Below are 19,481 nucleotides of genomic sequence, written 5' to 3' on the forward strand. Positions count from 1 at the left end.
GGAACCGTGAGGGGATGTTGGGGCAGGAGGGGCTGGTGGGGCTGGAGGTGCAGGCTGTGCTGGTGCTTGTGTTGCTGGTGGAGGACGACTTGGTGCTGCTGCTGCTGGTGCTGGGGGTTGACCTCGGTGCTCTTGGTGCCGGTGCGCGGGCTGCTGTGGCGATGGTGTGCACGGTCCCGGTGGCGGCGGCGGTGGTGATGGACTCCAGGAGTGTTGGCGATGGTGCCCGACGCGGTGTGGTGATGGTGGACTTGGTGGTGGAGCTGGTGTTGGTGGAGCTGGTGGAGTTGGTGGAGGTGGTGGCGGGGGTGGCGGGGGTGGCGGGGGTGGCGGGGGTGGTGATCGTGGAGGACTTCGGTACCGTTGGCAATGATGCCCATGCTGCTGAGCTGGCGGTGGACTTGGTCCTGCTGGTGATGGTGGTGGTGGTGGTGGTGGAGGTGGCGGTGGTGGTGGTGGAGCTGGTGGTGGTGGCGGTGGTGGCGGGGGTGGTGGGGGTGGTGATCGTGGAGGACTTCGGTACTGTTGGCAATGATGCCCATGCTGGTGAGCTGGCGGTGGACTTGGTCCTGCTGGTGATGGTGGTGGTGCTGGTGCTGGAGGTGGCGGTGGTGGTGGAGTTGTTGGTGGTGGCGATGTTGGAGGTGGCGGTGTTGGTGATGGTGGAGGTGGCGGTGGTGGCGGTGGGGGTGGGGGTGGTGATCGTGGAGGACTTCGGTACCGTTGGCAATGATGCCAAGCTGGTGCGCTGGTGGCGGACTTGGTCCTGCTGGTGATCGTGGTGGTGGACTTGGTGGTGGACTTGGTGGTGGGGTGGGTGGTGCTGATGGTGGAGAACTTCCCTGCTCTGGGCGATGGTGCCCGACGCGGTGTGGTGATGGAGGACTGGTGGTGGTGGTGGTGGTGGCGGCGGAGGGGGAGACTGGTGCTGCTGGTGCTAGTGCTGGCGCGGGCGTTGGTGGACCTGGTGTTGGCGGGGGTCCTAGCGTGGCAGGAGCGGCGGAGTTGGAAGGCCACTGCGGCCAAGCGGGGCCTCAAGAGACTATAGGGCGCGCGTCGGGAGCATGTGGTGCCATGCATCGGGTCTTCCTGGTGCAGCCCAGTGAGTTTGTGAGGGTCCCTGGAGGAGAATGGGACGGATCAGGGCTCGGGGTGGCAACTTGGTTGCCCCTGGTTGTGCAAAGAGAGGAGGACTCTGGCAGTGTGGGTAGAGTGAGACCGGGAGGGAGGAACCGTGATGAAAGGCGTGGAGGTGGGGCGCGGCCCCGTGGGCTCTGGTGCGGCGCGGCGCCGTGCGGGTGTGTGGTGGTGCGGGGGAGCCTCGCTGGAAGGGAAGCGGGTGAGCGAAGTGGGGTGCTCAGGGTCCTGAAGAGAAAAGGGGCAAGGGAGGCGTGTGGGCGGGCCAGGGGCCTCGGGCGCTGGGTGGAGTTTGGTCCGCTGGGCGAGAGAGACGGAGAGGAAGGGCAGGGGCGGGCTCCGGCCTGGTCCGGAGCGGAGCTGGTTTAGGCCAGGCGCCTTGAGCGTGGGCCAGAGGAAGCCGGGGGGCGCGCTGGGGCTGCAGGGCCGGCCAAAAGGGGACGGCGCGCTGCATGGGCCGGGAATCGAACCCGGGCCTCCCGCGTGGCAGGCGAGAATTCTACCACTGAACCACCCATGCACCGATGGCGCCGCTCCCCAGACGGCTTCCCCAGCGGCGCTCCCCAGCGGCGGCCAGACCCGGGTCCGGGCCTGTTCGGAGCATCGGCTTCGTTTGAGCAGGAGGCGGACGCGCGGTGTGGGACAGAGGCTCCAGGCACGTCCCGAGCCCTAGCGAGCGGCGCAGGCGGGCCGAGCGCGGCGGGGACGCACGCCGGCCGACTAGGCTCCTGCGGTGCTTTCTCCTCGGTCGAGGGCCGCGGCGAGACGCTGCCCTGCCGGGGTGGCCAGGGGCAGCCGGGAGCCGGACCCAGGCTGGCCAGCGCCCGAATCCCACCCAGCGCGGGGGAGGCTGTGGCAGGCGCGGCTGAGCACGGCCGTGGCCTTCCGCGGCTCCTCTCAGCCGCCACCCAAAGCCCCTTTGGCCGAGGGCTTCCTGGCCGGGGCAGAGGGTGCGAGGGCGGGCGGGGCGGCGGACCGGAGCTCCGGTTGTGTGCGCACGTGCGGTGCCGTGGGGTGGGCTGTCGCGGGGTGGGGTGTGTGGGTGTGGGTGTGGGCGGGCGCGTGTGTCGTGTGTAGGAGATGGAGGCCCCGTAGCGCCGCCGGCGCCGCCGAGTAGCCGCTCAGGCCAGGAGAGCGAAGCGAGGTGTGTGAGCTCGGGCGCGCAGCGCTCCCTCGGGGGCCAGCTCGGCGGGGGGGCGGGGGGCGTGGGGAGGGCGGCGGTGGTTGTGAGGCAAGAGCGCGACCTTGGCTGGCGGGAGCGCTCCGGCAGAGTGGCTGCTGGCTAGCTGGCCGACAGCGCGGTGAGGGAGCGCGCTGGGGTCCTCGGGTCCCGGCCGGGCAGCGGCTGCCGGCGCGGAGATGCGCTGGGGCGCCCAGGTGGGTGGCCTGGGGATCCAGGGCTTCCTTGGGCTCAGCGCTCACGGGAGCCACCTGCCCGGGCTGGACTCCCGGGCCAGGCCCACTGAAGGGAGGGCCCTGTCGTGGGCCGGCGAGCAGGTGGCTGGGCAGCCTGGGTCCCGGGAGGGAGGCAGGCAGGTGTGGGCAGGGTAAAGCGTCATCAAGGTGGCAAATCGTCGTGGGCACCTCGGGCCACCTGAGGAGGGTGTGGAGAGAAGGGAATGGGGGCCGGCGGAAAGGACGGACGGGCTCTCTGTGGGACGGTGTGCTCCTGGTGGCGGGAGTGCACGGCTCTGAGAGCGAGGCGCTCTTCAGCAGGCACCAGTCTGGTGGAGAACGGAATGCGGAGGGCTTTGGGCATTTGCGCCGCCGGCTGGTCTGCAGGGGGCCGCGGGAGTGGAGCGGGAGCGGGAGCCCGAGGGAGGAAGGAAGGAAAACGCAGCCCCCGGAAAGCAGGTGAGGAGAGACGTGCTGCCAAGTGGCCCAGGCCTGCGGGGGTGGGCGTGGGATCGGGCGGGAAAGGCGCGTGACCTGGTGGGGGAGGGCGTGTGTGCGCCAAGCCTGGGGCCAGGAGCGTCGAGGCGTCAGGGCTCGGCACTGGGCCCTTTGTGCTAGGGCGCAAGGCCGGAGCGGCGGGCCAGGCAGGAGCGGGCTTGCGATAGGGCGTGGCTCCAGGCCCGCCGGGGTCCGGTGCCCTGGTGGGGCGGGCCAAAAGGTGGGCGTGTCAGGAGTGGGATTCGAACCCACGCCTCCAGGGGAGACTGCGACCTGAACGCAGCGCCTTAGACCGCTCGGCCATCCTGACGGCGGGCCTGGGCGCGTCGCCGCTCGCCTGGCTGGGACCCGGCGCGAACGCTGGCGGCGGCTGGCGGCTGTGTGGGCGCGCAAGGGACGGGACGCGCGCCCCGGCCGACCAGGAGCAGCGCCAGCCGCCTCGCCTGGCGCCGCGCCCGCCGCGGCCGCCGCCGTCGCCGCCGCCTCGCCCCGCGCCGCCCCGCCCCCTCGCACATCGCGGCCCCGCACCCAGAGACCGGCGTCGGCCCAGCCTGTCTGGCCGCCGCCGCCCCCCCCCACCCCCCACCCCCCACCCCCACTAGGTCCTCGCCGCCCTCCCTCCTCCGCCCCTGCCCATCCGGGGCGCCCGTCCTCCTGCTCGCATCCTTGCTTGCCCGCTCGGGCCTCTTCTCCCTGCGCGATCCGCGCCGGGCAGGCCCTAGGCGCCGGCGCACTCGGAGTGTTCCGCGCCGTCCGGGTCCGGGGCCCGGGCCTGGGGTCCACTCCGAGTCGGGCTGGGAGGGCTGCTGTGCGGGCTGGCGCGGTTGGTTTGGGGTCCGGTCGGGTGTGGCACGTGGCGGGCGCCTGCGTAAGGCAGGGCGTCGAGGGCAGGGGTAGGCGTGGGCGGGCAGGCGGAGAGGGGTCGGGCGCCCGGGTGGCCGCCGCCGCCGTCCTCGTTAGTATAGTGGTGAGTATCCCCGCCTGTCACGCGGGAGACCGGGGTTCGATTCCCCGACGGGGAGGCAAGACGCCCTTTTTGGTCGCCGGCGCCACCGCCGCTCTGTCCAAACGCTTGCCCCCAGGGCCCTTCTCCTCCCTCGCGCGTCCGGCGAGAAGCGCGGGGCGACGACGGGTGCCCGGCTTGCCCACCGTCGAGCGCCCCCACCCCTTTGCCTTCCTCGTGACCCCGGGCGCGCGCGCGCGCGCGTGCGGGGTCACCACGGCCCAGCCAGGGCCTCCTGTCGTGCCCCCGGCGCCTGACGAGTGACTGGCCGCAACGGGCTCCTCGGCGACGCGACGCTGCCCGGTGCTGGATGGGCGCGGGGGACGGGGTGGGCGGCGGCTGGGTCGGGTCCTCTGTGGGTGCGGGATGTGGCCTCGCCGGGCACTCCGCGGAGAAGGGCCCGGGCGAGCGGGTCGCCGGAGGGCAGCGTGTCTCGCGGGGCGGGGAATGCCCGGCCGGCAGCCGAGGGCCGGGGGAGCGGCACGGCGGCCAGAGCGCCCCCCAGAGGCGGGCGGCGGGCGGTCGGGCCTGCGGAGCCGCACAGCGGCGTCGTGCTGGCGGGGCTGGGCCTGGCGCTGGGGCTGGGGCTGGGGCTGGGGCTGGCGCTGGGGCTGCGGCTGGGGCTGGGGCGGCCGCTGCTGGCGCCTGCGGCAGCGCAGAGCTGCCGACCGGCGGCACGTCGGGGCAGGGCGTCGCCAGGCGGCCCAGGCGGCGGCGAGAAGGCGTGAAGGCGCCTCTGCGAAGCGTGCGCCGGCGTCTCGGGGCGGCCGGGGCTGTGCAGCGTTGGTGGTATAGTGGTGAGCATAGCTGCCTTCCAAGCAGTTGACCCGGGTTCGATTCCCGGCCAACGCAGCTGGCCAACCTTTTGCACGGCTCCAGGGCCCTCGTGCCCAGGCCCGATGGGAGCCGGGAGCCGGGAGCCGAGAGCCCGGAGCCGGAGCGTGGCCCGAGGCTGAGCGCGTGTGTGAGGGAGGGAAGGAGGTGCGCAGCGTTTTGAGGGTGCTGCCGGCAGGGCGGGTGGGTTGGTAGGGCGGGCGGGCGGCTGGCCGTGGCCAGGCAGGGGCCTTGGAGCCAAAGCGGAGGCGACGGGGTGGTCTGGAGGCGCTGCGCCCAGGGCGCGCGGGCCAGGCGCAGAGCCCGACGCTCCCTGGTGGTCTAGTGGTTAGGATTCGGCGCTCTCACCGCCGCGGCCCGGGTTCGATTCCCGGTCAGGGAAGCCTTTCTTCTTCCTCTCGGCCTCCCGACCTCTCCCCAGCGCATCCGCACCCCTTTTAGCCGAAGCTGGCTGGCTTCTCCCTTGCCTCGCGGCTAGCCCCACGGCCTCGGGGCCCAGACAAGGCCAGGCGCACGGCCGAGCCCAAGCCTTGCCCTGTCGCCTCGGCCAGCCCAACCCTTTTGGCCTCGCCAGCGGGCCGGCCGCCCAACGGCAGCGCGTCGGCGCCTCGCCTGGGCGCTCGCATGGCTCCCCCTCTTCCTCCGTCCCAAACCCGAGAGGCCGCGCGCACGCGCGCGCGCGCGATACCCTCTGTCCTCACGCGGGGCCACCCACAGACGCCCGCACGTCCGGCCACCGCAGGGGCTTGGACTCTCCGGCTGCACTGCTGCCGCCAGGAGAAACCCCGCCACCCCTGACAAGCCACCCCTTGCTCCTTCCGGAGGTGCTACTGAGTGCTGACGGTGCGGGGAAGCGGGCCGGGGGGGTGGGGGGTCGGAGGGGGAAGAGGTCGGGGCAGGGTGAGCGATCTGCCTCTTTGCGTCGGGACACCTGCTGGAGCCCCTGGTCCCTTCCCTCGCCCTCGGGCCAGCCACCGCTCGGTCCAGCTTCCCGGCCACCACGAGCAGAGAGCGGCACGGTTGCGCCGGGGATGTGGAGTTGGGAGAGCGAACGTGGACGCGTGCACGAAGCAGAACCGACGGGCAGTGCAGGAGAGACAGCAGGAAGATTCGGGAGGCCGGTGGGGAAAACCCAACAGCCAAGCAGGGGGAGGGGGTGGAGGCACACCGGAGACAGACGGTGGACTTGTAGCCAACAGGTTCTTGAAATCGCATCACCCATCCCTTGAGTCCCACGGCAAAGTGGCAAGCGTGTTCCCTGGAACGCCTTCCACCTCCCCCAGCCCCGACCGCCACCGCGCAGGCCCACGGCCGAGTTTGCCCGTTGAAGGTTTTCCCACTGGCGCCTTAGCCGACACCTAGCCAGGAGCTACTCCAGCCCTGTCTCCAGCCCTGTGCCCGTCGTCTTGTCCGGGTGCTCCTCCAGCTAAATCGCAGACCACGGTCTCCTTCCCAGAAACACTTGCACGCCTCTGTCCGCCACGGGTCTGCTGTCTGTTCAGAGATTGTCTCCTTCAGGAGCCCAAGCGGACAGCCCGTGCACCGGCCAAACCTGCCGCGGCACCACACTGGCTGGGTTGGGGCAAGGTCGTCCCAGCGGTGGAAAGGAGCCGCTGTGGGCAGCCGGGCGCTGACCATCACCACGGGAACTTCCCTCAGCGCCATTGCTTCTGTGGGTGTGTGGGTGTGTGTGTGTGTGTGTGTGTGTGGTGTGAGCGTGTGGGGGTGTGTCTGGGTGCGTGTGGGGTGTGTGTGGGGTGTGTGGGTGTGAGCGTGTGTGGGGGGGTGTGTGTGGAGCGTGTGTGGTGGGGGATGCCGCGGGATGAAGGTGTTTACTCACGTGGGTGGCCTCCCACGGGGGTCAGGGCATAGAGCGAGGAGGATCCCAGAAGGAGGGGAGGGCCGGGGGCAGCCCGGGTGTGTGGGTGGGGTGCCCGGCGCGGGGAGGTGTGGGGCTTGCGGGACCGGTCCAGAGTGCGGCTGGACAGTCGGGCAGGGTGTCTGCAGAGGCTTCGGTGGGGCGGGGGAAGAGCTCCTTCCCCGGCGCCATGCCAGGCATGGACGTGAGCACCTGTGCGGGAGGGTGAGCTCTGAGGTAGGGGAGGGGAGAGAGCACGAGTGTGCCTGAGGAGCGTGTGGGAGGCCGGGACTGCCAGCCGAGAATGTGAGCGATGGGGGTGGGGGGTGGGTGGGAGGGGTCCAGCCTGGAGGCTGGCAGGAGCTGCGCGTGGCAAGTGCTGGGGAGCGGGCCCCGGTGCAAGAGAGCTGGAGGCCCCCGTGGCGGGACAGGACCGTGGCGGAGGAGGTGCGCGGGGGGAGACTGCTGTGCGGTGCTGCAAGGTGGTCAGGCCAAGGGGTGGGGTGTGGGGGGCGTGGGTGGGAAGCAGGCCGGCGGGCAGGCCGAAGGGAGACACAGAGAGAGGGCGGGCCCGGGTCTAGGAGCCGTCCCAACGGGGTGAGGGATTCCACCGCCCCCGAGACTTCGATCACCTGTCATCGGGACAGCCAGTCATGCGTCAGGGGGCGTCCTGGGCTTGAGATTCAGAGAGGCCAAAGGGACAAATGCCACACAGGATCATTGACCAGTGAGGACTTGGAGAGGAGGGGGCGTGCAGGCAGGGGAACCGTGAGGGGATGTTGGGGCAGGAGGGGCTGGTGGGGCTGGAGGTGCAGGCTGTGCTGGTGCTTGTGTTGCTGGTGGAGGACGACTTGGTGCTGCTGCTGCTGGTGCTGGGGGTTGACCTCGGTGCTCTTGGTGCCGGTGCGCGGGCTGCTGTGGCGATGGTGTGCACGGTCCCGGTGGCGGCGGCGGTGGTGATGGACTCCAGGAGTGTTGGCGATGGTGCCCGACGCGGTGTGGTGATGGTGGACTTGGTGGTGGAGCTGGTGTTGGTGGAGCTGGTGGAGTTGGTGGAGGTGGTGGCGGGGGTGGCGGGGGTGGCGGGGGTGGCGGGGGTGGTGATCGTGGAGGACTTCGGTACCGTTGGCAATGATGCCCATGCTGCTGAGCTGGCGGTGGACTTGGTCCTGCTGGTGATGGTGGTGGTGGTGGTGGTGGAGGTGGCGGTGGTGGTGGTGGAGCTGGTGGTGGTGGCGGTGGTGGCGGGGGTGGTGGGGGTGGTGATCGTGGAGGACTTCGGTACTGTTGGCAATGATGCCCATGCTGGTGAGCTGGCGGTGGACTTGGTCCTGCTGGTGATGGTGGTGGTGCTGGTGCTGGAGGTGGCGGTGGTGGTGGAGTTGTTGGTGGTGGCGATGTTGGAGGTGGCGGTGTTGGTGATGGTGGAGGTGGCGGTGGTGGCGGTGGGGGTGGGGGTGGTGATCGTGGAGGACTTCGGTACCGTTGGCAATGATGCCAAGCTGGTGCGCTGGTGGCGGACTTGGTCCTGCTGGTGATCGTGGTGGTGGACTTGGTGGTGGACTTGGTGGTGGGGTGGGTGGTGCTGATGGTGGAGAACTTCCCTGCTCTGGGCGATGGTGCCCGACGCGGTGTGGTGATGGAGGACTGGTGGTGGTGGTGGTGGTGGCGGCGGAGGGGGAGACTGGTGCTGCTGGTGCTAGTGCTGGCGCGGGCGTTGGTGGACCTGGTGTTGGCGGGGGTCCTAGCGTGGCAGGAGCGGCGGAGTTGGAAGGCCACTGCGGCCAAGCGGGGCCTCAAGAGACTATAGGGCGCGCGTCGGGAGCATGTGGTGCCATGCATCGGGTCTTCCTGGTGCAGCCCAGTGAGTTTGTGAGGGTCCCTGGAGGAGAATGGGACGGATCAGGGCTCGGGGTGGCAACTTGGTTGCCCCTGGTTGTGCAAAGAGAGGAGGACTCTGGCAGTGTGGGTAGAGTGAGACCGGGAGGGAGGAACCGTGATGAAAGGCGTGGAGGTGGGGCGCGGCCCCGTGGGCTCTGGTGCGGCGCGGCGCCGTGCGGGTGTGTGGTGGTGCGGGGGAGCCTCGCTGGAAGGGAAGCGGGTGAGCGAAGCGGGGTGCTCAGGGTCCTGAAGAGAAAAGGGGCAAGGGAGGCGTGTGGGCGGGCCAGGGGCCTCGGGCGCTGGGTGGAGTTTGGTCCGCTGGGCGAGAGAGACGGAGAGGAAGGGCAGGGGCGGGCTCCGGCCTGGTCCGGAGCGGAGCTGGTTTAGGCCAGGCGCCTTGAGCGTGGGCCAGAGGAAGCCGGGGGGCGCGCTGGGGCTGCAGGGCCGGCCAAAAGGGGACGGCGCGCTGCATGGGCCGGGAATCGAACCCGGGCCTCCCGCGTGGCAGGCGAGAATTCTACCACTGAACCACCCATGCACCGATGGCGCCGCTCCCCAGACGGCTTCCCCAGCGGCGCTCCCCAGCGGCGGCCAGACCCGGGTCCGGGCCTGTTCGGAGCATCGGCTTCGTTTGAGCAGGAGGCGGACGCGCGGTGTGGGACAGAGGCTCCAGGCACGTCCCGAGCCCTAGCGAGCGGCGCAGGCGGGCCGAGCGCGGCGGGGACGCACGCCGGCCGACTAGGCTCCTGCGGTGCTTTCTCCTCGGTCGAGGGCCGCGGCGAGACGCTGCCCTGCCGGGGTGGCCAGGGGCAGCCGGGAGCCGGACCCAGGCTGGCCAGCGCCCGAATCCCACCCAGCGCGGGGGAGGCTGTGGCAGGCGCGGCTGAGCACGGCCGTGGCCTTCCGCGGCTCCTCTCAGCCGCCACCCAAAGCCCCTTTGGCCGAGGGCTTCCTGGCCGGGGCAGAGGGTGCGAGGGCGGGCGGGGCGGCGGACCGGAGCTCCGGTTGTGTGCGCACGTGCGGTGCCGTGGGGTGGGCTGTCGCGGGGTGGGGTGTGTGGGTGTGGGTGTGGGCGGGCGCGTGTGTCGTGTGTAGGAGATGGAGGCCCCGTAGCGCCGCCGGCGCCGCCGAGTAGCCGCTCAGGCCAGGAGAGCGAAGCGAGGTGTGTGAGCTCGGGCGCGCAGCGCTCCCTCGGGGGCCAGCTCGGCGGGGGGGCGGGGGGCGTGGGGAGGGCGGCGGTGGTTGTGAGGCAAGAGCGCGACCTTGGCTGGCGGGAGCGCTCCGGCAGAGTGGCTGCTGGCTAGCTGGCCGACAGCGCGGTGAGGGAGCGCGCTGGGGTCCTCGGGTCCCGGCCGGGCAGCGGCTGCCGGCGCGGAGATGCGCTGGGGCGCCCAGGTGGGTGGCCTGGGGATCCAGGGCTTCCTTGGGCTCAGCGCTCACGGGAGCCACCTGCCCGGGCTGGACTCCCGGGCCAGGCCCACTGAAGGGAGGGCCCTGTCGTGGGCCGGCGAGCAGGTGGCTGGGCAGCCTGGGTCCCGGGAGGGAGGCAGGCAGGTGTGGGCAGGGTAAAGCGTCATCAAGGTGGCAAATCGTCGTGGGCACCTCGGGCCACCTGAGGAGGGTGTGGAGAGAAGGGAATGGGGGCCGGCGGAAAGGACGGACGGGCTCTCTGTGGGACGGTGTGCTCCTGGTGGCGGGAGTGCACGGCTCTGAGAGCGAGGCGCTCTTCAGCAGGCACCAGTCTGGTGGAGAACGGAATGCGGAGGGCTTTGGGCATTTGCGCCGCCGGCTGGTCTGCAGGGGGCCGCGGGAGTGGAGCGGGAGCGGGAGCCCGAGGGAGGAAGGAAGGAAAACGCAGCCCCCGGAAAGCAGGTGAGGAGAGACGTGCTGCCAAGTGGCCCAGGCCTGCGGGGGTGGGCGTGGGATCGGGCGGGAAAGGCGCGTGACCTGGTGGGGGAGGGCGTGTGTGCGCCAAGCCTGGGGCCAGGAGCGTCGAGGCGTCAGGGCTCGGCACTGGGCCCTTTGTGCTAGGGCGCAAGGCCGGAGCGGCGGGCCAGGCAGGAGCGGGCTTGCGATAGGGCGTGGCTCCAGGCCCGCCGGGGTCCGGTGCCCTGGTGGGGCGGGCCAAAAGGTGGGCGTGTCAGGAGTGGGATTCGAACCCACGCCTCCAGGGGAGACTGCGACCTGAACGCAGCGCCTTAGACCGCTCGGCCATCCTGACGGCGGGCCTGGGCGCGTCGCCGCTCGCCTGGCTGGGACCCGGCGCGAACGCTGGCGGCGGCTGGCGGCTGTGTGGGCGCGCAAGGGACGGGACGCGCGCCCCGGCCGACCAGGAGCAGCGCCAGCCGCCTCGCCTGGCGCCGCGCCCGCCGCGGCCGCCGCCGTCGCCGCCGCCTCGCCCCGCGCCGCCCCGCCCCCTCGCACATCGCGGCCCCGCACCCAGAGACCGGCGTCGGCCCAGCCTGTCTGGCCGCCGCCGCCGCCCCCCACCCCCCACCCCCCACCCCCACTAGGTCCTCGCCGCCCTCCCTCCTCCGCCCCTGCCCATCCGGGGCGCCCGTCCTCCTGCTCGCATCCTTGCTTGCCCGCTCGGGCCTCTTCTCCCTGCGCGATCCGCGCCGGGCAGGCCCTAGGCGCCGGCGCACTCGGAGTGTTCCGCGCCGTCCGGGTCCGGGGCCCGGGCCTGGGGTCCACTCCGAGTCGGGCTGGGAGGGCTGCTGTGCGGGCTGGCGCGGTTGGTTTGGGGTCCGGTCGGGTGTGGCACGTGGCGGGCGCCTGCGTAAGGCAGGGCGTCGAGGGCAGGGGTAGGCGTGGGCGGGCAGGCGGAGAGGGGGCGGGCGCCCGGGTGGCCGCCGCCGCCGTCCTCGTTAGTATAGTGGTGAGTATCCCCGCCTGTCACGCGGGAGACCGGGGTTCGATTCCCCGACGGGGAGGCAAGACGCCCTTTTTGGTCGCCGGCGCCACCGCCGCTCTGTCCAAACGCTTGCCCCCAGGGCCCTTCTCCTCCCTCGCGCGTCCGGCGAGAAGCGCGGGGCGACGACGGGTGCCCGGCTTGCCCACCGTCGAGCGCCCCCACCCCTTTGCCTTCCTCGTGACCCCGGGCGCGCGCGCGCGCGCGTGCGGGGTCACCACGGCCCAGCCAGGGCCTCCTGTCGTGCCCCCGGCGCCTGACGAGTGACTGGCCGCAACGGGCTCCTCGGCGACGCGACGCTGCCCGGTGCTGGATGGGCGCGGGGGACGGGGTGGGCGGCGGCTGGGTCGGGTCCTCTGTGGGTGCGGGATGTGGCCTCGCCGGGCACTCCGCGGAGAAGGGCCCGGGCGAGCGGGTCGCCGGAGGGCAGCGTGTCTCGCGGGGCGGGGAATGCCCGGCCGGCAGCCGAGGGCCGGGGGAGCGGCACGGCGGCCAGAGCGCCCCCCAGAGGCGGGCGGCGGGCGGTCGGGCCTGCGGAGCCGCACAGCGGCGTCGTGCTGGCGGGGCTGGGCCTGGCGCTGGGGCTGCGGCTGGGGCTGGGGCTGGCGCTGGGGCTGCGGCTGGGGCTGGGGCGGCCGCTGCTGGCGCCTGCGGCAGCGCAGAGCTGCCGACCGGCGGCACGTCGGGGCAGGGCGGCGCCAGGCGGCCCAGGCGGCGGCGAGAAGGCGTGAAGGCGCCTCTGCGAAGCGTGCGCCGGCGTCTCGGGGCGGCCGGGGCTGTGCAGCGTTGGTGGTATAGTGGTGAGCATAGCTGCCTTCCAAGCAGTTGACCCGGGTTCGATTCCCGGCCAACGCAGCTGGCCAACCTTTTGCACGGCTCCAGGGCCCTCGTGCCCAGGCCCGATGGGAGCCGGGAGCCGGGAGCCGAGAGCCCGGAGCCGGAGCGTGGCCCGAGGCTGAGCGCGTGTGTGAGGGAGGGAAGGAGGTGCGCAGCGTTTTGAGGGTGCTGCCGGCAGGGCGGGTGGGTTGGTAGGGCGGGCGGGCGGCTGGCCGTGGCCAGGCAGGGGCCTTGGAGCCAAAGCGGAGGCGACGGGGTGGTCTGGAGGCGCTGCGCCCAGGGCGCGCGGGCCAGGCGCAGAGCCCGACGCTCCCTGGTGGTCTAGTGGTTAGGATTCGGCGCTCTCACCGCCGCGGCCCGGGTTCGATTCCCGGTCAGGGAAGCCTTTCTTCTTCCTCTCGGCCTCCCGACCTCTCCCCAGCGCATCCGCACCCCTTTTAGCCGAAGCTGGCTGGCTTCTCCCTTGCCTCGCGGCTAGCCCCACGGCCTCGGGGCCCAGACAAGGCCAGGCGCACGGCCGAGCCCAAGCCTTGCCCTGTCGCCTCGGCCAGCCCAACCCTTTTGGCCTCGCCAGCGGGCCGGCCGCCCAACGGCAGCGCGTCGGCGCCTCGCCTGGGCGCTCGCATGGCTCCCCCTCTTCCTCCGTCCCAAACCCGAGAGGCCGCGCGCACGCGCGCGCGCGATACCCTCTGTCCTCACGCGGGGCCACCCACAGACGCCCGCACGTCCGGCCACCGCAGGGGCTTGGACTCTCCGGCTGCACTGCTGCCGCCAGGAGAAACCCCGCCACCCCTGACAAGCCACCCCTTGCTCCTTCCGGAGGTGCTACTGAGTGCTGACGGTGCGGGGAAGCGGGCCGGGGGGGTGGGGGGTCGGAGGGGGAAGAGGTCGGGGCAGGGTGAGCGATCTGCCTCTTTGCGTCGGGACACCTGCTGGAGCCCCTGGTCCCTTCCCTCGCCCTCGGGCCAGCCACCGCTCGGTCCAGCTTCCCGGCCACCACGAGCAGAGAGCGGCACGGTTGCGCCGGGGATGTGGAGTTGGGAGAGCGAACGTGGACGCGTGCACGAAGCAGAACCGACGGGCAGTGCAGGAGAGACAGCAGGAAGATTCGGGAGGCCGGTGGGGAAAACCCAACAGCCAAGCAGGGGGAGGGCGTGGAGGCACACCGGAGACAGACGGTGGACTTGTAGCCAACAGGTTCTTGAAATCGCATCACCCATCCCTTGAGTCCCACGGCAAAGTGGCAAGCGTGTTCCCTGGAACGCCTTCCACCTCCCCCAGCCCCGACCGCCACCGCGCAGGCCCACGGCCGAGTTTGCCCGTTGAAGGTTTTCCCACTGGCGCCTTAGCCGACACCTAGCCAGGAGCTACTCCAGCCCTGTCTCCAGCCCTGTGCCCGTCGTCTTGTCCGGGTGCTCCTCCAGCTAAATCGCAGACCACGGTCTCCTTCCCAGAAACACTTGCACGCCTCTGTCCGCCACGGGTCTGCTGTCTGTTCAGAGATTGTCTCCTTCAGGAGCCCAAGCGGACAGCCCGTGCACCGGCCAAACCTGCCGCGGCACCACACTGGCTGGGTTGGGGCAAGGTCGTCCCAGCGGTGGAAAGGAGCCGCTGTGGGCAGCCGGGCGCTGACCATCACCACGGGAACTTCCCTCAGCGCCATTGCTTCTGTGGGTGTGTGGGTGTGTGTGTGTGTGTGTGTGTGGTGTGAGCGTGTGGGGGTGTGTCTGGATGCGTGTGGGGTGTGTGTGGGGTGTGTGGGTGTGAGCGTGTGTGGGGGGGTGTGTGTGGAGCGTGTGTGGTGGGGGATGCCGCGGGATGAAGGTGTTTACTCACGTGGGTGGCCTCCCACGGGGGTCAGGGCATAGAGCGAGGAGGATCCCAGAAGGAGGGGAGGGCCGGGGGCAGCCCGGGTGTGTGGGTGGGGTGCCCGGCGCGGGGAGGTGTGGGGCTTGCGGGACCGGTCCAGAGTGCGGCTGGACAGTCGGGCAGGGTGTCTGCAGAGGCTTCGGTGGGGCGGGGGAAGAGCTCCTTCCCCGGCGCCATGCCAGGCATGGACGTGAGCACCTGTGCGGGAGGGTGAGCTCTGAGGTAGGGGAGGGGAGAGAGCACGAGTGTGCCTGAGGAGCGTGTGGGAGGCCGGGACTGCCAGCCGAGAATGTGAGCGATGGGGGTGGGGGGTGGGTGGGAGGGGTCCAGCCTGGAGGCTGGCAGGAGCTGCGCGTGGCAAGTGCTGGGGAGCGGGCCCCGGTGCAAGAGAGCTGGAGGCCCCCGTGGCGGGACAGGACCGTGGCGGAGGAGGTGCGCGGGGGGAGACTGCTGTGCGGTGCTGCAAGGTGGTCAGGCCAAGGGGTGGGGTGTGGGGGGCGTGGGTGGGAAGCAGGCCGGCGGGCAGGCCGAAGGGAGACACAGAGAGAGGGCGGGCCCGGGTCTAGGAGCCGTCCCAACGGGGTGAGGGATTCCACCGCCCCCGAGACTTCGATCACCTGTCATCGGGACAGCCAGTCATGCGTCAGGGGGCGTCCTGGGCTTGAGATTCAGAGAGGCCAAAGGGACAAATGCCACACAGGATCATTGACCAGTGAGGACTTGGAGAGGAGGGGGCGTGCAGGCAGGGGAACCGTGAGGGGATGTTGGGGCAGGAGGGGCTGGTGGGGCTGGAGGTGCAGGCTGTGCTGGTGCTTGTGTTGCTGGTGGAGGACGACTTGGTGCTGCTGCTGCTGGTGCTGGGGGTTGACCTCGGTGCTCTTGGTGCCGGTGCGCGGGCTGCTGTGGCGATGGTGTGCACGGTCCCGGTGGCGGCGGCGGTGGTGATGGACTCCAGGAGTGTTGGCGATGGTGCCCGACGCGGTGTGGTGATGGTGGACTTGGTGGTGGAGCTGGTGTTGGTGGAGCTGGTGGAGTTGGTGGAGGTGGTGGCGGGGGTGGCGGGGGTGGCGGGGGTGGCGGGGGTGGTGATCGTGGAGGACTTCGGTACCGTTGGCAATGATGCCCATGCTGCTGAGCTGGCGGTGGACTTGGTCCTGCTGGTGATGGTGGTGGTGGTGGTGGTGGAGGTGGCGGTGGTGGTGGTGGAGCTGGTGGTGGTGGCGGTGGTGGCGGGGGTGGTGGGGGTGGTGATCGTGGAGGACTTCGGTACTGTTGGCAATGATGCCCATGCTGGTGAGCTGGCGGTGGACTTGGTCCTGCTGGTGATGGTGGTGGTGCTGGTGCTGGAGGTGGCGGTGGTGGTGGAGTTGTTGTTGGTGGTGGTGGTGGTGGCGATGGTCGAGGTGGCGGTGGTGGTGGAGTTGTTGGTGGTGGCGATGTTGGAGGTGGCGGTGGTGGTGATGGTGGAGGTGGCGGTGGTGGCGGTGGGGGTGGGGGTGGTGATCGTGGAGGACTTCGGTACCGTTGGCAATGATGCCAAGCTGGTGCGCTGGTGGCGGACTTGGTCCTGCTGGTGATCGTGGTGGTGGACTTGGTGGTGGACTTGGTGGTGGGGTGGGTGGTGCTGATGGTGGAGAACTTCCCTGCTCTGGGCGATGGTGCCCGACGCGGTGTGGTGATGGAGGACTGGTGGTGGTGGTGGTGGTGGCGGCGGAGGGGGAGACTGGTGCTGCTGGTGCTAGTGCTGGCGCGGGCGTTGGTGGACCTGGTGTTGGCGGGGGTCCTAGCGTGGCAGGAGCGGCGGAGTTGGAAGGCCACTGCGGCCAAGCGGGGCCTCAAGAGACTATAGGGCGCGCGTCGGGAGCATGTGGTGCCATGCATCGGGTCTTCCTGGTGCAGCCCAGTGAGTTTGTGAGGGTCCCTGGAGGAGAATGGGACGGATCAGGGCTCGGGGTGGCAACTTGGTTGCCCCTGGTTGTGCAAAGAGAGGAGGACTCTGGCAGTGTGGGTAGAGTGAGACCGGGAGGGAGGAACCGTGATGAAAGGCGTGGAGGTGGGGCGCGGCCCCGTGGGCTCTGGTGCGGCGCGGCGCCGTGCGGGTGTGTGGTGGTGCGGGGGAGCCTCGCTGGAAGGGAAGCGGGTGAGCGAAGCGGGGTGCTCAGGGTCCTGAAGAGAAAAGGGGCAAGGGAGGCGTGTGGGCGGGCCAGGGGCCTCGGGCGCTGGGTGGAGTTTGGTCCGCTGGGCGAGAGAGACGGAGAGGAAGGGCAGGGGCGGGCTCCGGCCTGGTCCGGAGCGGAGCTGGTTTAGGCCAGGCGCCTTGAGCGTGGGCCAGAGGAAGCCGGGGGGCGCGCTGGGGCTGCAGGGCCGGCCAAAAGGGGACGGCGCGCTGCATGGGCCGGGAATCGAACCCGGGCCTCCCGCGTGGCAGGCGAGAATTCTACCACTGAACCACCCATGCACCGATGGCGCCGCTCCCCAGACGGCTTCCCCAGCGGCGCTCCCCAGCGGCGGCCAGACCCGGGTCCGGGCCTGTTCGGAGCATCGGCTTCGTTTGAGCAGGAGGCGGACGCGCGGTGTGGGACAGAGGCTCCAGGCACGTCCCGAGCCCTAGCGAGCGGCGCAGACGGGCCGAGCGCGGCGGGGACGCACGCCGGCCGACTAGGCTCCTGCGGTGCTTTCTCCTCGGTCGAGGGCCGCGGCGAGACGCTGCCCTGCCGGGGTGGCCAGGGGCAGCCGGGAGCCGGACCCAGGCTGGCCAGCGCCCGAATCCCACCCAGCGCGGGGGAGGCTGTGGCAGGCGCGGCTGAGCACGGCCGTGGCCTTCCGCGGCTCCTCTCAGCCGCCACCCAAAGCCCCTTTGGCCGAGGGCTTCCTGGCCGGGGCAGAGGGTGCGAGGGCGGGCGGGGCGGCGGACCGGAGCTCCGGTTGTGTGCGCACGTGCGGTGCCGTGGGGTGGGCTGTCGCGGGGTGGGGTGTGTGGGTGTGGGTGTGGGCGGGCGCGTGTGTCGTGTGTAGGAGATGGAGGCCCCGTAGCGCCGCCGGCGCCGCCGAGTAGCCGCTCAGGCCAGGAGAGCGAAGCGAGGTGTGTGAGCTCGGGCGCGCAGCGCTCCCTCGGGGGCCAGCTCGGCGGGGGGGCGGGGGGCGTGGGGAGGGCGGCGGTGGTTGTGAGGCAAGAGCGCGACCTTGGCTGGCGGGAGCGCTCCGGCAGAGTGGCTGCTGGCTAGCTGGCCGACAGCGCGGTGAGGGAGCGCGCTGGGGTCCTCGGGTCCCGGCCGGGCAGCGGCTGCCGGCGCGGAGATGCGCTGGGGCGCCCAGGTGGGTGGCCTGGGGATCCAGGGCTTCCTTGGGCTCAGCGCTCACGGGAGCCACCTGCCCGGGCTGGACTCCCGGGCCAGGCCCACTGAAGGGAGGGCCCTGTCGTGGGCCGGCGAGCAGGTGGCTGGGCAGCCTGGGTCCCGGGAGGGAGGCAGGCAGGTGTGGGCAGGGTAAAGCGTCATCAAGGTGGCAAATCGTCGTGGGCACCTCGGGCCACCTGAGGAGGGTGTGGAGAGAAGGGAATGGGGGCCGGCGGAAAGGACGGACGGGCTCTCTGTGGGACGGTGTGCTCCTGGTGGCGGGAGTGCACGGCTCTGAGAGCGAGGCGCTCTTCAGCAGGCACCAGTCTGGTGGAGAACGGAATGCGGAGGGCTTTGGGCATTTGCGCCGCCGGCTGGTCTGCAGGGGGCCGCGGGAGTGGAGCGGGAGCGGGAGCCCGAGGGAGGAAGGAAGGAAAACGCAGCCCCCGGAAAGCAGGTGAGGAGAGACGTGCTGCCAAGTGGCCCAGGCCTGCGGGGGTGGGCGTGGGATCGGGCGGGAAAGGCGCGTGACCTGGTGGGGGAGGGCGTGTGTGCGCCAAGCCTGGGGCCAGGAGCGTCGAGGCGTCAGGGCTCGGCACTGGGCCCTTTGTGCTAGGGCGCAAGGCCGGAGCGGCGGGCCAGGCAGGAGCGGGCTTGCGATAGGGCGTGGCTCCAGGCCCGCCGGGGTCCGGTGCCCTGGTGGGGCGGGCCAAAAGGTGGGCGTGTCAGGAGTGGGATTCGAACCCACGCCTCCAGGGGAGACTGCGACCTGAACGCAGCGCCTTAGACCGCTCGGCCATCCTGACGGCGGGCCTGGGCGCGTCGCCGCTCGCCTGGCTGGGACCCGGCGCGAACGCTGGCGGCGGCTGGCGGCTGTGTGGGCGCGCAAGGGACGGGACGCGCGCCCCGGCCGACCAGGAGCAGCGCCAGCCGCCTCGCCTGGCGCCGCGCCCGCCGCGGCCGCCGCCGTCGCCGCCGCCTCGCCCCGCGCCGCCCCGCCCCCTCGCACATCGCGGCCCCGCACCCAGAGACCGGCGTCGGCCCAGCCTGTCTGGCCGCCGCCGCCGCCCCCCACCCCCCACCCCCCACCCCCACTAGGTCCTCGCCGCCCTCCCTCCTCCGCCCCTGCCCATCCGGGGCGCCCGTCCTCCTGCTCGCATCCTTGCTTGCCCGCTCGGGCCTCTTCTCCCTGCGCGATCCGCGCCGGGCAGGCCCTAGGCGCCGGCGCACTCGGAGTGTTCCGCGCCGTCCGGGTCCGGGGCCCGGGCCTGGGGTCCACTCCGAGTCGGGCTGGGAGGGCTGCTGTGCGGGCTGGCGCGGTTGGTTTGGGGTCCGGTCGGGTGTGGCACGTGGCGGGCGCCTGCGTAAGGCAGGGCGTCGAGGGCAGGGGTAGGCGTGGGCGGGCAGGCGGAGAGGGGGCGGGCGCCCGGGTGGCCGCCGCCGCCGTCCTCGTTAGTATAGTGGTGAGTATCCCCGCCTGTCACGCGGGAGACCGGGGTTCGATTCCCCGACGGGGAGGCAAGACGCCCTTTTTGGTCGCCGGCGCCACCGCCGCTCTGTCCAAACGCTTGCCCCCAGGGCCCTTCTCCTCCCTCGCGCGTCCGGCGAGAAGCGCGGGGCGACGACGGGTGCCCGGCTTGCCCACCGTCGAGCGCCCCCACCCCTTTGCCTTCCTCGTGACCCCGGGCGCGCGCGCGCGCGCGTGCGGGGTCACCACGGCCCAGCCAGGGCCTCCTGTCGTGCCCCCGGCGCCTGACGAGTGACTGGCCGCAACGGGCTCCTCGGCGACGCGACGCTGCCCGGTGCTGGATGGGCGCGGGGGACGGGGTGGGCGGCGGCTGGGTCGGGTCCTCTGTGGGTGCGGGATGTGGCCTCGCCGGGCACTCCGCGGAGAAGGGCCCGGGCGAGCGGGTCGCCGGAGGG

At 71.8% G+C, this 19,481-nt stretch overlaps 13 non-coding genes across 13 annotated transcripts; 7 read left to right on the forward strand and 6 right to left on the reverse strand.

Annotated features, from left to right (window-relative positions):
- Nucleotides 1-1,586: 1,586 nt before the first annotated feature.
- TRNAG-GCC (transfer RNA glycine (anticodon GCC)) lies at nt 1,587-1,657 on the reverse strand. Its single transcript has one exon. It is a non-coding gene; the product is annotated as a tRNA-Gly (tRNA).
- Nucleotides 1,658-3,257: 1,600 nt separating this feature from the next.
- TRNAL-CAG (transfer RNA leucine (anticodon CAG)) lies at nt 3,258-3,340 on the reverse strand. Its single transcript has one exon. It is a non-coding gene; the product is annotated as a tRNA-Leu (tRNA).
- Nucleotides 3,341-3,980: 640 nt separating this feature from the next.
- TRNAD-GUC (transfer RNA aspartic acid (anticodon GUC)) lies at nt 3,981-4,052 on the forward strand. Its single transcript has one exon. It is a non-coding gene; the product is annotated as a tRNA-Asp (tRNA).
- Nucleotides 4,053-4,813: 761 nt separating this feature from the next.
- On the forward strand, nt 4,814-4,885 carry TRNAG-UCC (transfer RNA glycine (anticodon UCC)). The gene has a single exon. It is a non-coding gene; the product is annotated as a tRNA-Gly (tRNA).
- A 292-nt stretch (nt 4,886-5,177) lies between these two features.
- On the forward strand, nt 5,178-5,249 carry TRNAE-CUC (transfer RNA glutamic acid (anticodon CUC)). Its single transcript has one exon. It is a non-coding gene; the product is annotated as a tRNA-Glu (tRNA).
- Nucleotides 5,250-9,073: 3,824 nt separating this feature from the next.
- On the reverse strand, nt 9,074-9,144 carry TRNAG-GCC (transfer RNA glycine (anticodon GCC)). Its single transcript has one exon. It is a non-coding gene; the product is annotated as a tRNA-Gly (tRNA).
- A 1,600-nt stretch (nt 9,145-10,744) lies between these two features.
- Nucleotides 10,745-10,827, reverse strand: TRNAL-CAG (transfer RNA leucine (anticodon CAG)). Its single transcript has one exon. It is a non-coding gene; the product is annotated as a tRNA-Leu (tRNA).
- Nucleotides 10,828-11,467: 640 nt separating this feature from the next.
- Nucleotides 11,468-11,539, forward strand: TRNAD-GUC (transfer RNA aspartic acid (anticodon GUC)). Its single transcript has one exon. It is a non-coding gene; the product is annotated as a tRNA-Asp (tRNA).
- Nucleotides 11,540-12,300: 761 nt separating this feature from the next.
- TRNAG-UCC (transfer RNA glycine (anticodon UCC)) lies at nt 12,301-12,372 on the forward strand. The gene has a single exon. It is a non-coding gene; the product is annotated as a tRNA-Gly (tRNA).
- A 292-nt stretch (nt 12,373-12,664) lies between these two features.
- TRNAE-CUC (transfer RNA glutamic acid (anticodon CUC)) lies at nt 12,665-12,736 on the forward strand. The gene has a single exon. It is a non-coding gene; the product is annotated as a tRNA-Glu (tRNA).
- Nucleotides 12,737-16,610: 3,874 nt separating this feature from the next.
- TRNAG-GCC (transfer RNA glycine (anticodon GCC)) lies at nt 16,611-16,681 on the reverse strand. Its single transcript has one exon. It is a non-coding gene; the product is annotated as a tRNA-Gly (tRNA).
- Nucleotides 16,682-18,281: 1,600 nt separating this feature from the next.
- Nucleotides 18,282-18,364, reverse strand: TRNAL-CAG (transfer RNA leucine (anticodon CAG)). Its single transcript has one exon. It is a non-coding gene; the product is annotated as a tRNA-Leu (tRNA).
- A 640-nt stretch (nt 18,365-19,004) lies between these two features.
- On the forward strand, nt 19,005-19,076 carry TRNAD-GUC (transfer RNA aspartic acid (anticodon GUC)). Its single transcript has one exon. It is a non-coding gene; the product is annotated as a tRNA-Asp (tRNA).
- The last annotated feature ends 405 nt before the right edge of the window (nt 19,077-19,481 follow it).

The sequence above is a fragment of the Mirounga angustirostris genome, unplaced genomic scaffold, assembly GCF_029215605.1.
Source record: "Mirounga angustirostris isolate CCGP_5_RB_7025 unplaced genomic scaffold, mMirAng1.0.hap1 SCAF_6, whole genome shotgun sequence".
NCBI classification, from domain to species: Eukaryota; Metazoa; Chordata; class Mammalia; order Carnivora; family Phocidae; genus Mirounga; species Mirounga angustirostris.